The following is a 13418-nucleotide window of genomic DNA, read 5'->3' on the forward strand; positions in this document are numbered from 1 at the left end:
GATCCCCTATAACTGGGAAGGACCCTGCCAACAAGCACCCAGTGTTCCAGGATGACTCACCTTCCCCCACCACAGCAGCGACCCACTGGCCTCTCTTCTTCCTGTTACAGTGTCATCTTTGTCCTGGCCACCTAGGTTCAAAAAATCAACCTCTCAGACTCCTCCGTCTCCATTCAGCACCCAGGGAAGGGCCAAGGCTTTGTCTCCACAGTCATCCCCACCTTTTCACTCACCCTGCCACCCAAAGGCACGGTCCTAAAGGCCAGGCAGACCTGAGTGCCACTTTGCAACTTACTAGTTGTGCACCATACGCGCGTTTCTTAACCTCTCAGAGGCTTAGTTTTCTCAGCTGCAAACAATATACATCAGTAATACCTTCTTTTTGTGGTCGTTTCTAAGACAGAAGAGTTGAGAAAACACAGCCAAAGTACATGGTACAGAGAAGGTGCTCCATGCGTAGCAACTGTTACTAAAGGCCAGAAACTTTTCACTTCGGTTAATACAGACCTCTCCTAATCTAAGTCTCTGCCTGTGTATCACTCTCCATTTTGACCCGTCTGGTATAATCCTAGCAGATTAACTGTCCTAGATAATGCCTATCACATTATTCTCCTGCTCAAAGGCCTTCTGTGGCTCCCATGTTCTCACATCAATCCCAACCTCCCAGCCGAGCATGTAAGATTACCTACATTAATGGCTCCACCCCACCTCCAGCCGGCTCCAAGTCAATCCCATCCTCACTGCAACTTGCTATTGGAGGCAGCCTTCTAAAACGGTTCGCAAAACACCTGCCTCCTAATATTCAGGCCCTTGTGTAACTGCCTCCTAACCCACAGACACTGGCAGATCATAAATGTTGTTTTACGCCACTAAGTTTTGGGGTCATTTGTTATGAAGCAATAGATAAACAATACTCTTGATTTCCCCAATCACATCTGAGCTGCTGCTCTTCTACTCACACTTGTGCTTCCTACACCATCGCAGCCTGCAGCAATTCTGCCCAGCCTGCGAGGCCCACCCCAGATGCCAAATGCTCACCCTGAGCCTTTCTTAAGGCTCCATTAACCAGCCTCCTCTGAAAGCCTTTATCTCCTTCCCTCCCGGCAGTTCCCACACACATCTCCACCACGGCATCTGTCGCATTGCATCCATATCAATCTGTTTGTTATATCTGTGTGCAAAATGATACACGTGAAGGTTACTCACTCAGCAAAAGACTGGAAATCACCTGTACGCCCATCAATAAATAGGGGGGTGGCACACACATAAAAGAGAGGAGGGAGCAGTGAAAAAGAATGAGGAAGCTCCAGGCGCACTGGATGCCAGATGGACAAGACACACTACGAGAAGCGAGAGGCAGACCAGTGAGCACAGCAGATAGTCATCTGCCTGGAAAGTAATAATGTCATAACAGAAAAGAGGTACATGCTCATAAACGAGAGTGGCTAAGGGGGCTGCCTCCACCGGCGGCTGGGCGGCTGAGAGATGGGGGACGGAAAGAGGGAATACCTCTGAATTTTGTAGCACGTCAAGAATTCTCAATTCAAAAATAAGCAGCTCCTAAGGAAAAGCTTCCCTCCTAAGATCAGGAACAAGACAAGGATGTCCACTTTCACCACTTCTATTCAATGCTGTACTGGAGATTCTAGCCAGGGCAATTAGGTGAGAAAAAGAAATAAAAGTTATCTGATTGGAAAGGAAAAAGTAAAACTATCTCTATTAGCAGAAGTCATGGTCTTATACACAGAAAATCCTAAGAAATCCACTAAAAAAAACCTGTTAGAACTAATAAATAAGTTCAGCAAGGTTGAAGTATACAAGATGAATATATAAAATTTAATCATATTTCTACACACTAGCGATGAAGCAATAAGTCCAAAAGTCCAAAGTCTGTCTAATAAGAGTCCTAGAAGCAGAGAATAGAGACAATGAAGGAAAACAAATAGAAGATTTCCTGGAGATTCCAAGACTTGTCTTTAGCAATTAAGGGCTCCGCAGAAATTAAGGAAAGAAGACAAATATCTAGATATATCCTGGTGATATATCTGAACTCCAAGAATAAAGAATATTCTTACATCTTTCAGAGAAGAAAAAACAGATTACTTACAAAGGACGTAGATTCCAACTAACTTCATTATTCATACTGAAACATGGAGCAGTAACCTCAAAATTCTGATTCTGTATTCAACCGAGCTATCAATCAAGAGGGAGGGCGTGGGTACCTTTGTACACCGCTTGTGGGAATGTAAAATGGCACAGCCACTATGGAAAACAGTACGGTGGTTCCTTAAAAAATTAAAAACAGAATTATCATACAACCTAGCAATTCTACTTCTGGGTATGTACCCAAAAGAACTGAACAAGGGGACGTGAACAGATATTTGTACATCCATGTTTATAGTAGTACATTCACAAAATCCAAAAGGGGAAAGCAACAGATGAATGAATCATCAACAGATGAATGGATTAACAAGATGTGGTATATACACACAATGGAATATTATTCAGCCTTAAAAAGGAGTGAAATTCTGACACACGCTACAACATGGGTGAACACTGAAGACATTATAAGTGACATAAGCGAGTCACAAAAGGACAAATACTGTATGATTCCACTCCTATGATGGATTTAGAGTAGTCAAATTCATAGAGACAGAAGGTAGAATGGTGATTGCCAGAAGCCTGGGGGGGGTGGGGAATGGAGAATCATTAATTAGGGTACAGAATTTCTTTTTTTCCCTTTTTTTTGTGATTTCAATATTTATTACAATATAGAAATCAAGACGGTGTGGTGCTGGCAAAGAACAGATACATATATCAATGTAACAATGTAAGAAGTCCTGAAATACACCAATACTAACATAGTCAACAGTTCTTTTGGGAAAGAAGCAAAGTCAATTCAATGGACAAAATAGTCTTTTCAACAAATGGTGCCTGGAACTATAAATATTATATATATATATATATATATATATATATATATATATACACATACACACACACACACACACACATATACATACATATATGTATACATATAAACATATAAAAGCCTAGACCTTATGCAAAAGTTAACTTAAAATGTAACATAAACTTAAATATAAAACAGGAGAAAAATCACCATCTCCTGGGGTGAGGCGATGAGATTTTAAATATAATATCAAGAGCACAATCCATGAAAATAATCTGATGAACTAGACTTTACTAAATTAAAAAAACTTCTGCTCTGTAAAAGGCTCAGTTAAGAGAATGAAAAGGTAGGCCACAGACTGGTAGAAACATCTGCAAAATACGTATCTAAGGATTTATATCAAAAATACACAAAAAATATTTAACTGAACAATAATAAAATATATAAGCCACTTGAAAAATGAGCGTAAGATCTGAACAGACCAAAGATTTACGTATGCCAAATAATCATCCGAGAAAATGCTCAACATCACTTGTCATCAGGGAACTGCAAACCAAGACAACAGCAAGATTCTACTAAACATATATTTAGAATGTCTAAAACACAAAACATTAACAGCCAAATGCTGGTGAGATGTGGAACAACAGGAACTCTTACTCCTTTCCGGTAAAAATGCAGATGATACAGCCACTTAGGAAGACAGCCTGTCAGTTTCTTACAAAATTAAAAATCGTCTTATCATATGATCCACAGTCATGTGTCTATCTAAGTTCACCTAGACTTGAAAACTTATGTCCAGAAAAAAACCTTCTTGTGAATGTTCATTGCAGCTCCATTCACAACGGCCCAAAACAGGAAGCAACCAAGATATCCTTAAGAAGTAAATGGATACACAAAATGTGGCACATACCCACAAAAGAATATTGTTCAGTAATTTTTTTAAAATGAGCTGTCAGCCAGGAAGAGACATGGAAGAATCTTAAATGCATATCGCTAAGTTAAGGAATTTCGTCCGCAAAGGCTACACATTGTATGATTCCAATTATATGACATTCTGAAAAAGGCAAAACTAGGAACGAGGGGTGGGGGTTGTTGAATAATTGAAGCACAAGGGAATTTTTAAGGTAATGGAACTAAATGTATGAAACTATAACTCTGGATCCATGGCATTATGCCTTTTTTAAACCCCATTTAAATGTACAACACAAAGAGTAAACCTTAATGTATAATTTTTTTTAAATGGCCATATGGGAATCCCAGGATTAAAGACAGAATATGATAAAAGAATCAATTGTGTACAACAAATATATTGAACCACTTCACTGAAGTGGTTAAAGGTATAAGGAACTGACCTAAGTAACTTTATTATATTTTTTGTTATTTTTTTAACATCTTTATTGGAGTATAATTGCTTTACAATGTTGTGTTAGTTTCTGCTGTGTAATAAAGTGAATCAGCTATACGTATACATATATCCCCATATCCCCTCCCTCTTGCATCTCCCTCCCACCCTCCCTATCCCACCCCTGTAGGTGGACACAAAGCACCAAGCTGTCTCCCTGTGCTATGTGGCTGCTTCCCATTAGCTATCTACTTTACATTTGGTAGAGTATACATGTCAATGCCACTCTCTCACTTCGTCCCAGCTTACCCTTCCCGCTCCCTGTGTCCTCAAGTCCATTCTCTACGTCTGCGTCTTTATTCCTGTCCTGCCCCTAGGTTCTTCAGAACCTTTTTTTTTTTTACATTCCATATATATGCGTTAGCATACGGTATTTGTTTTTCTCTTTCTGACTTACTTCACTCTGTATGACAGACTCTAGGTCCATCCACCTCACTACAAATAACTCAATTTCGTTTCTTTTTAAGGCTGAGTAATATTCCATTGTATATATGTGTCACATCTTCTTCATCCATTCATCTGTTGATGGACACTTAGGTTGCTTCTATGTCCCTGCCACCGTAAATAGTGCTGCAATGAACACTGTGGTACATGTCTCTTTCTGAATTATAGTTTTCTCAGGGTATATGCCCAGTAGTGGGATTGCTGGGTCATGTGGTAGTTTTTTTTCAGATTTTTAAGGAACCTCTACACTGTTCTCCACAGTGGCCACATCAATTTACATTCCCACCAACAGTGCAAGAGGGTTCCCTTTTCTCCACACCCTCTCTAGCTTTTATTGTTTGCAGATTTTTTGATGATGGCCATTCTGACCAGTGTGAGGTGTGACACCGCATTGTAGTTTTGATTTGCATCTCTCCAATGATCAGTAATGTCGAGCATCCCCTCATGTGTTTGCTGGCAATCTGTATATCTTCTTTGGAGAAATGTCTATCCAGGTCCCCTGCCCATCTTTGGATTGGGTTGTTTGTTTTTTTGATATTGAGCTGCATGAGCTGCTTGTATATTTTGGAGACCAACCCCCTGCCAGTTGCTTCATTTGCAAATATTTTCTCCCATTCTGAGGGCTGTCCTCTTGTCTTGTTTATGGTTTCCTTTGCTGTGCAAAAGCTTTTAAGTTTCATTAGGTCCCATTTGTTTATTTTTGTTTTTATTTCCATTTCTCTAGGAGGTGGGTCAAAAAGGATATTGCTGTGATTTATGTCATAGAGTGTTCTGCCTATGCTTTCCTCTAAGAGTTTTATAGTGTCTGGCCTTACATTTAGATCTTTAATCAATTTCCAGTTTATGTTTGGGTATGGTGTTAGGGAGTGTGCTAATTTCATTCTTTTGCATACACCTGTCCAATTTTCCCAGCACCACTTATTGAAGAGGCTGTCCTTCCTCCATTGTATATTCTTATCTCCTTTATCAAAGATAAAGTGACCATATGTGTGTGGGTCCATCTCTGGGCTTTCTATCCCATTCCATTGATCTATATTTCTGCCCTTGTGCCAGCACCACACTGTCTTGACTACTGTAGCTTTGTAGTATAGTCTGAAGTCAGGGAGCCTGATTCCTCCAGTTCCGTTTTTCTTTCTCAAGATTGCTTTGGCTATTTGGGTCTTTTGTGTTTCCATACAAATTCTGAAATTTTTTGTTCTAGTTCTGTGAAAAATGCCATTGGTAGTTTGATAAGGATTGCATTGAATCTGTAGATTGCTTTGGGTAGTATAGTCATTTTCACAATGTTGATTCTTCCAATCCAAAAACATGGTAATATCTCTCCGTTTGTATCATCTTAAAAATATGGAACGCTTCATGGATTTGCGTGTCATCCTTGCGCAGGGGCCATGCTAATCTTCTCTGTATCATTCCAATTTTAGTGTATGTGCTGCCGAAGCAGGCATGGGTACGGTTTCAGTTTTGCAAGATGGTCTTTTTTTTTCTTTTCTCTTTTTTTTTTTGGCTGCACAACGTGGCTTGCAGGATCTTAGTTACCCAACCAGGGACTGAACCCGGGCCCCTGGCATTGAAAGCACAGAGTCCTAACCACTGGACCACCAGGGAATTCCCAGTTTTGCAAGAAGAAAAAACGTTCTGGAGATGGATGTGGTGATGGCTGTACAACAATGTGAGGGTACTTAATGCCACTGAAATGTACATTTAAAAAATGGTTAGGGCTTCCCTGGTGGCACAGTGGTGAGAGTCCACCTGCCGATGCAGGGGACACGGGTTCGTGCCCCGGTCCGGGAAGATCCCACATGCCGCGGAGTGGCTGGGCCCGTGAGCCATGGCCGCTGAGCCTGCACATCCGGAGCCTGTGCTCCGCAACGGGAGAGGCCACAAGTGAGAGGCCCACGTACCGCAAAAAAAAAAAGGTTAAAATGGCAAATTTTATGTTATATATATTTTATAATTAAAAATAAATAGCCAATAAACATAATACATAAACAAACAAACAAACAATAAGTGAGTGAGGGCATGATGCAGGCACTTTGGAAAACAGTTTGGTAGTTCCTCAAAATATTAAACAGAAAGTTACCATGACCCTGCAATTCTACTCCTATGTATAATCCCAAAAGAACTTAAAGTATATGTCTACACAAGAGTCTGTAAATGAGTGTCCATAGAAGCCAAAAAAATGGAAAGAGCCCAGATGATACAAAGGAATATTATTCAGCCATAAAAAGGAATGAAGTACCACTACATGTTACAGCATGGATGAACCTTGAAAACATTATGTTAAGTGAAAGAAGCCAGATACAAAAGACCACATATTGTATGATTCCATTTATAGGAAATGTCCAAAATAGGGAAATCCACAGAGGATAGTAGATTAGTGGTTGCCAGGGAATCAATGAGGGGAAGATGGTATTAGGACTAAGTACTAATAGGTACAGGGTTTGTTTGGGGGTGATGAAAATGTTATGGAATTAGACAGTGGCAATGATTGTACAACACGGTACATCTACCGAAAACCTGAAGTGTATACCTTAAAGTGGTGAATTTTACATTATGGGAAGTATATCTTAATTTTACAATACTACAGAAATATGCAGAGTATAAAATAAAACAGATTGATTACATTCTGCCTCGTGGCTTGGTGACTCAGAACCTTGGCCCTGTCCATGCCCTCCTGCCCTGCAAGGCTGCCTGTCCTGGCCTCCACCTCTGTGTGCGCTGCACTCTGGCTGCTCACCAGCCGTTCATCTCCCCCTTGACTCCCCACTTTCTGCCTCTTGGGCAAGGCCTGCTCCTGCCTCACTGGACCCACGCCTCTCCTGGTGGGTTCCCACCACCTACTCAGACCTACCCAAGACTGTCTGGAGGCTGAGACACCAGACCCTGGAGTCACCCCAGGGGAGCTGCCCAGTGACCAGGACTGCGGTTACAAGTGTGTGTCAGCTGAGGGATACGGTTTCATATAGGAACTTAATTATAGCTCAGGAGTGGAGGAAGGGAGAGGAGCAGTGCAGGCTTCGAGGGGCCCCACAGGAAGCTACCCTGCTCTGCAGCCCAGCGGGTGGCTGCCGGGTCTCACCAGGACTGGGATCCACAGGAAAACAAGTATGACCCAGTGAGGAACACACAGCTTATGGAAATCATCCTGTTCATAAGCATGGATTCCTGGCCCCGCCATGAAACACCAGCCTGCGTGCAGACCAGAGTAGCCCAGAAAAAAGCTGAGATGCCAAGTTTCACTCATCCTCAGGGCTCAGAGGCCTTCTCCTCACCTACGGCCAGAGACCCCATTTATTCAGTAAGAAGTAAAGGGGAGGCATCGCTTGTTCCTCCCAGACCACCCCAGCTTCCATTTTCTCCCTGGCTCTGAGCTGTTTTTCTAGAATGGAATCTGAGCCGCCAATTCTGAGGATGATGGGAACATCTTCCCCATGCCTGACTACATGCGCAGATCCCTACCTACTGGCCAGGGAGGGGCCACGGAGCAGCTGCTGGCACAGAGGTGTCAGTAGGGCATGGTGGCTGGGTCTGCCAGACCTGTCAAACCACCTGGCCTGGCCATGGCCAGGTAGGGAAAGCAGACCAGCAGAGGTTCATGGAAAGAGCAGGGCCTGGGTGGAGAAGAGTGTCCTGTCAAGACACAATTCCTTGTCCCCTATTTCCGGCCTTTATCCGGGCCCCTTATATAATCTCCAGGCCTCCTCCTGGTCATCTTGGTCGCTGTCTCTGCAAGAAGGCCCCACAGCCACCTGCTATCCCCCCCAAACCTAACACCCAGTTTCTTCTCACTGCTTCAAGACAGAGTCAGGACCTGGGCCCTCCTCTTGGTCACTCTTCCCAAGACCCCACCCCAGCTTAGGCACGACCTTTCCCGTCTCCACTCTGTGTACCTTTTTTTCTGAGCTCCTGAGAGGTTTTTCTCTAAAAGCCATGAAAAGAAACCTGCAGACTGGAGGCAGTATCCTTTCCTGGGTTTGTATGGAAGGAAAAAAAAGGCAGAGGGGTGGGTAGGGAGAGCAGATGGAAGATAGGTAGCGAGAAACATGGATGGGGAGAGGCAGACACACACTTCATGCACCTCTCTGCCGTCCACGCTTTAAGCAACTACACCAAGAAATAACCAGATGGCTCTTCCCAAATGCCTCCCTTTGGGCAAAATGCCTTTCTTTGCTCACTCACAAAAGGCAAGGAAGGTCAGAGAGTAAACAGAGACATAATGAAACCACCTGAAAAATGGGAAAGGCAGGTCACAAAACTAAAAAATATACCATTTTTGAAAGAAAAAAGAATAGGTATACACAGTCATAGTAAAATCTAAAAGAATTCAGTCCTTGGCTTGTGAGATCGTTATCCACATTCTTCATCCAAAAATAATAATCAATTGATAGATAAATGAATGAATGAACAGAGATTAAAAAATTTATAGCAGTCGCTTATAGATGGCATTGATTACGTATGATTTTTTTTTTTTTTTTTTTTGGCCATGCCACGTGGCTTGCAGGATCTTAGTTTCCCGACCAGGGACTGAGCCCATGCCATGGCAGTGAAAGCGCCGAGTCCTAACCACTGGACTGCCAGGGAATTCCCTATGTATGACTTTTAAAATTTATTTTAATTGAAGTATAGTTGATTTACAATATTATACTAGTTTTGTGTGTACAGCACAGTGATTCAGTATTTTTACAGATTATATTCCATTATCATTTATTACAAGATAATGGCTATAATTCCCCATGCTATACAATATACCCTTGTTGCTTATCTATTTTATACACAGTAGTTTGTATCTTTTAGTCCCATACCCCTAATTTGTCCTTCCTCCCTTCCTTCTTCCATTTGGTAACTACAAATTTGTCTTCTATATCTGTGAGTCTGTTTCTGTTCTGCATATACATTCATTTGTATTATTTTTCAGATTCCAAACATAAGTTATGTCCCACAGTATCTGTCTTTCTCTGTCTGACTTATTTCACGAAGTATAAGATTCTCTAGGTCCATCCACATTGCTCCAAATGGAAGAATTTCATTCTTTTTTATGGCTGGGTAATATTCCATTGTAAATGTATACCATTCTTCTTAATCCATTTGTCTGCTGATGGGCACTTATGTCTCTGTTGATGGGTACTTCCATGTTTTGGCTATTGTAAACAACGCTGCTATGAATATTGAGGTGCATGTATCTTTTTGAATTAGTGCTTTTGTCTTTTCTGGATATAGTCTCAGGAGTGGAATTGCTGGATCATGTGGTAGTTCTATATTTAGTTTCTTGAGGAACCTCCATACTGTTTTCCACAGTGGCTGCACCAATCTACACTCCCACCAACAGTGTAGGAAGATTCCCTTTTCTCCACCTCCTCTCCAACATTTGTTATTTGTAGACTTTTTAATGATAGCCATTCTGACAGGCGTGAGGTGACATCTCACTGTAGTTTGATTTGCATTTCTCTAATAATCAGTGATGTTGAGCATCTTCTCATGTGCCTGTTAGCCATCTGTATGTCTTCTTTAGAAAAATGTCTATTCAGGTCTTCTGCCCATTTTTTGATTGGGTTGTTTGTTTTTTGATATTGAGGTGTACGTGCTGTTTATATATTCTGGGTATTAACCCTTGTCAGTCATATCATTTGCAAATATTTTCTCCCATTCCATAGGTTATATTTTCGTTTTGTTGATGGTTTCCTCTGCTGTTTAATTAGGCCCTGTTTGTTTATTCTTGCTTTTATTATTATTTTTTTTTTTTGTCTTAGGAGACTATTCCAAAAACATACTGGTATGATTGATGTCAAAGTGTATTCTGCCTATGTTCTCTTCTATATGTTTTATGATTTCAGGTCTTACATTTAGGTCCTTAAACCATTTTGAGTTTATTTTTGTATATGGTGTGAGTGAATGTTCTAATCTCATTGTTTTACACGTGGCTGTCCGGTTTTCCCAACACTGCTTGTTGAAGAGATTGTCTCTGCTCCACTGTACATTCTTGCCTCCTTTGTCGTGGATTAATTGACCTCAGGTGCTTGGGCGTATGACTTATTTTCTTCTCAGGGCTTATCTGTATTTTCCAACTGTCTATAATGAATAACTATTATTTATATAATTAAAACATTTTAAAATAAATTAAAAACCACACACAGGGAAATTCTTGTGCTCAAGCGCCAGATCCACATCCCAGAAAAGAGAGTTTCCCAGGTCTCCACAATCCTGGCACAGGGCCCCTGCGCCTACAGCTGGGCGGAGGAGAGGCCCTAACCGCCCCCAGAGCCCAGGCAAGGCCCCCACTGAGATGTCCCTTATGCTTACCTCTTCTGATTCCCAATACCTTCTCTGCACCCCAACCCCTGCCTCCAGTGAGGAAGTGGGAGCAGAAATAAATACAGCTCTCCAAAAATAACGCAGGGATGACAAGGTACAAGAAAGAAGAAAAAAGTAATGCCACTGCTGGTTTCAGCCCAGTAAGTCCTGCTGGTCTAGGTAGGGCCCGTCTGAACAGGACAGGTGCCAAGAGCCCCGACTCTCCTACTGCCTCTGCTCACAGCCTGAGGATGCCTACTTGCACCCGTTCGTACACGCCTGGAAAGCCCAGGCTAAGGGGACATGAGCAGGGAGAGCACAGTCATTGAATTGAGAAGAACAAGGGCTCCAAAGGGCTCAACCCCAGCTCCATCATTTGTCAGTTGTGTGACTTGAGCAAATTGTTCAACTCTGATCCTATACCTCCTCATCCAATACCCACATCTTGCAGGCTGGTGTGAGGGCGAGTGAGCTCCTCCATGGGGTAATGCCTGGCCCAAGGGAGAATCTGAATAAAGGCAATTTCCCTTCCCCCCTTCTCTCCATATGTGCACACCTGGGCCATCTTCTCTTTCTCCTCTCCCTTCACCAGGCTGGAAGCGGGCTGATTAATCACTTGGAGCAGTGATTGTTTTCTGCTCCTACAAGTCCCTCTAACCCTACATGCCTGGCCCACCAGTTGGCTGGTTATTTCTTACGGTTCTAGGGAGTTTGCTCACTGCCTTGGAGCAGATCCAGGGAGCCACTAAGCACAGTCATGCTCAGGGCCTCCTCTGCCCGCTGACCTGGAATGAGGCTCTGCAGGGGGTCCCAAAGCCTGCCAACACTTTGCTTCTGCCCAGTGGCCAACAAGAGACTCCGCTGTGCTTGAAAACAGGGAGTGTTCTCTGAAGCCAACGTTAGTCTGGCCAGTCAGGCAGGTACTTTGGAAGCTGGAAGAATTGGAGTCGGCCAGCCACCCCTTTGTGGGGAGGCCCTGCTATATGGCGATCAAAGAAGCGGGCTTCACTCACCTGGGTTCAAATCTTAGCTCTGTCACGTATTAGCTGTGCAGCTTCAGGCAACTTTCCTAACCAGTCTGGGCCTTAGCATTCTCATCTGTGGAAGGGGTACTATGATTCCTACCTCTCAGGGTGTGTGGATTAAACAAAGTGATGCATGTAAAGTGATTAGCATAGTGCATTCAAGACACGAGAGCCATATTCTACTCAGCTACTGGTGTCTACTGACTTCTGCTGGGGATGGAAAGGGGAATAGATACAGGTGAGCCCAGCTCCTGAAGAAGCCACAGTCCAATGTCAGAGGCTAGCATGCAGGCAGTAACTCCACCATAATATACCATGGCAGGTGCCAAGCCAGAGAGAAGTGTGAGAAGGGAGCCTTACTAGACCCCCAGTGGAGGAAGCAGGGAGAAGGAGGCAATTGAGAAAAACTGCCAAAGCCAAAAATCTCAGTTGTCTCCACTGAGCCTCAACCAAAGGGAGGGGCAACAACTGGGGAAGGGGTCCTAGAGGGAACACATCAGCTTTCTGACTGCTCCCCATTAAACAACTTCCCAGACGGCTCTGGGGTAGGATAGTGCCAGGGCCACTCTGTGGGAAGAGGGCCACTTAGGCTGGCCATCTACCACCCTTCCATCCAACAAGTGCTTGGTGAGCCTCTCTGCGCAAGGTACTTGCCCCTCAAGGAGCCAGTTTCTAGGGAGAAGAACTTTGATGGTGGCTAATGAACACCCCTCAGGACTGAGGACGTGACCGTGAAAGGCAGGCTGCTCCCCTGTGACTCAGCAAGGTCTCTGACTCATAGAGAACACAGGATGGATGGACTGGTTCTTTCTCAAGACGGAAGCAGGAAGCAGAAAGGAAGGCAAGGTTCAGGCTTCAGTCCGCAGAGAGGAAGCAGCACATGGGCAGAAGCCCTGGGAGAGCTGGAACCAGCTCGTGAGAGGTACTCCGTGGTTATCTACATGGTGCCAGGCTGGAGATAGAAAAGTGAGTCCAAAACACAGGGTCCTGGTAGTGCAGAGGACAAGGCCACCCTAGGCTTGCCGGGGACAGAGGCAGGCCTGGGCCTGAGTGCAGACATGCTACCTGGATCAGGGAATGGGCTAGAAAACAGACAAAATACTTTTCTAAAAGGTGACACACTGCAAGGATTATGAAAGGCAAACTGTAAGTAGGTGCTGTAAATACACTGGGGTGTTCAGAGGCCAAAAAGAAGTCACAGGAATCACACTACAATAGAATATAAGCAGGGCTAGATTAATACAATGTTGATTGGATGCAGTCTGCAGTTTGGGGATTTATTTACCTAGTGATTTTCACTTGGGAGATCGAAATTATTATTGGTCATTTTGTTTATTACCAAAGATTT

General features: G+C 43.2%; 1 protein-coding gene and 1 non-coding gene across 4 annotated transcripts in view; both read right to left on the reverse strand.

The window, feature by feature from the left end:
- PPARD (peroxisome proliferator activated receptor delta) overlaps positions 1-13418 on the reverse strand; it is a 77022-nt gene that overhangs the window by 50986 nt on the left and 12618 nt on the right. Inside the window, exon 1 of one of the 3 annotated variants that reach the window (XM_029242095.1) lies at positions 61-1681. The exons of the other annotated variants lie outside the window; for them this stretch is intronic. The gene's annotated coding sequence lies outside the window, so the exon portion shown is untranslated. Of the gene's footprint in view, positions 1-60; positions 1682-13418 lie in introns of those variants that run through there. 3 annotated transcript variants of the gene reach the window in all.
- On the reverse strand, positions 6096-6200 carry LOC114908211. Its single transcript, XR_003796902.1, has one exon. It is a non-coding gene; the product is annotated as a U6 spliceosomal RNA (small nuclear RNA).

The sequence above is a fragment of the Monodon monoceros genome, unplaced genomic scaffold (assembly GCF_005190385.1).
Source record: "Monodon monoceros isolate NGI ecotype Baffin Bay Population unplaced genomic scaffold, NGI_Narwhal_1 Super_Scaffold_3, whole genome shotgun sequence".
Classification (NCBI taxonomy): domain Eukaryota; kingdom Metazoa; phylum Chordata; class Mammalia; order Artiodactyla; family Monodontidae; genus Monodon; species Monodon monoceros.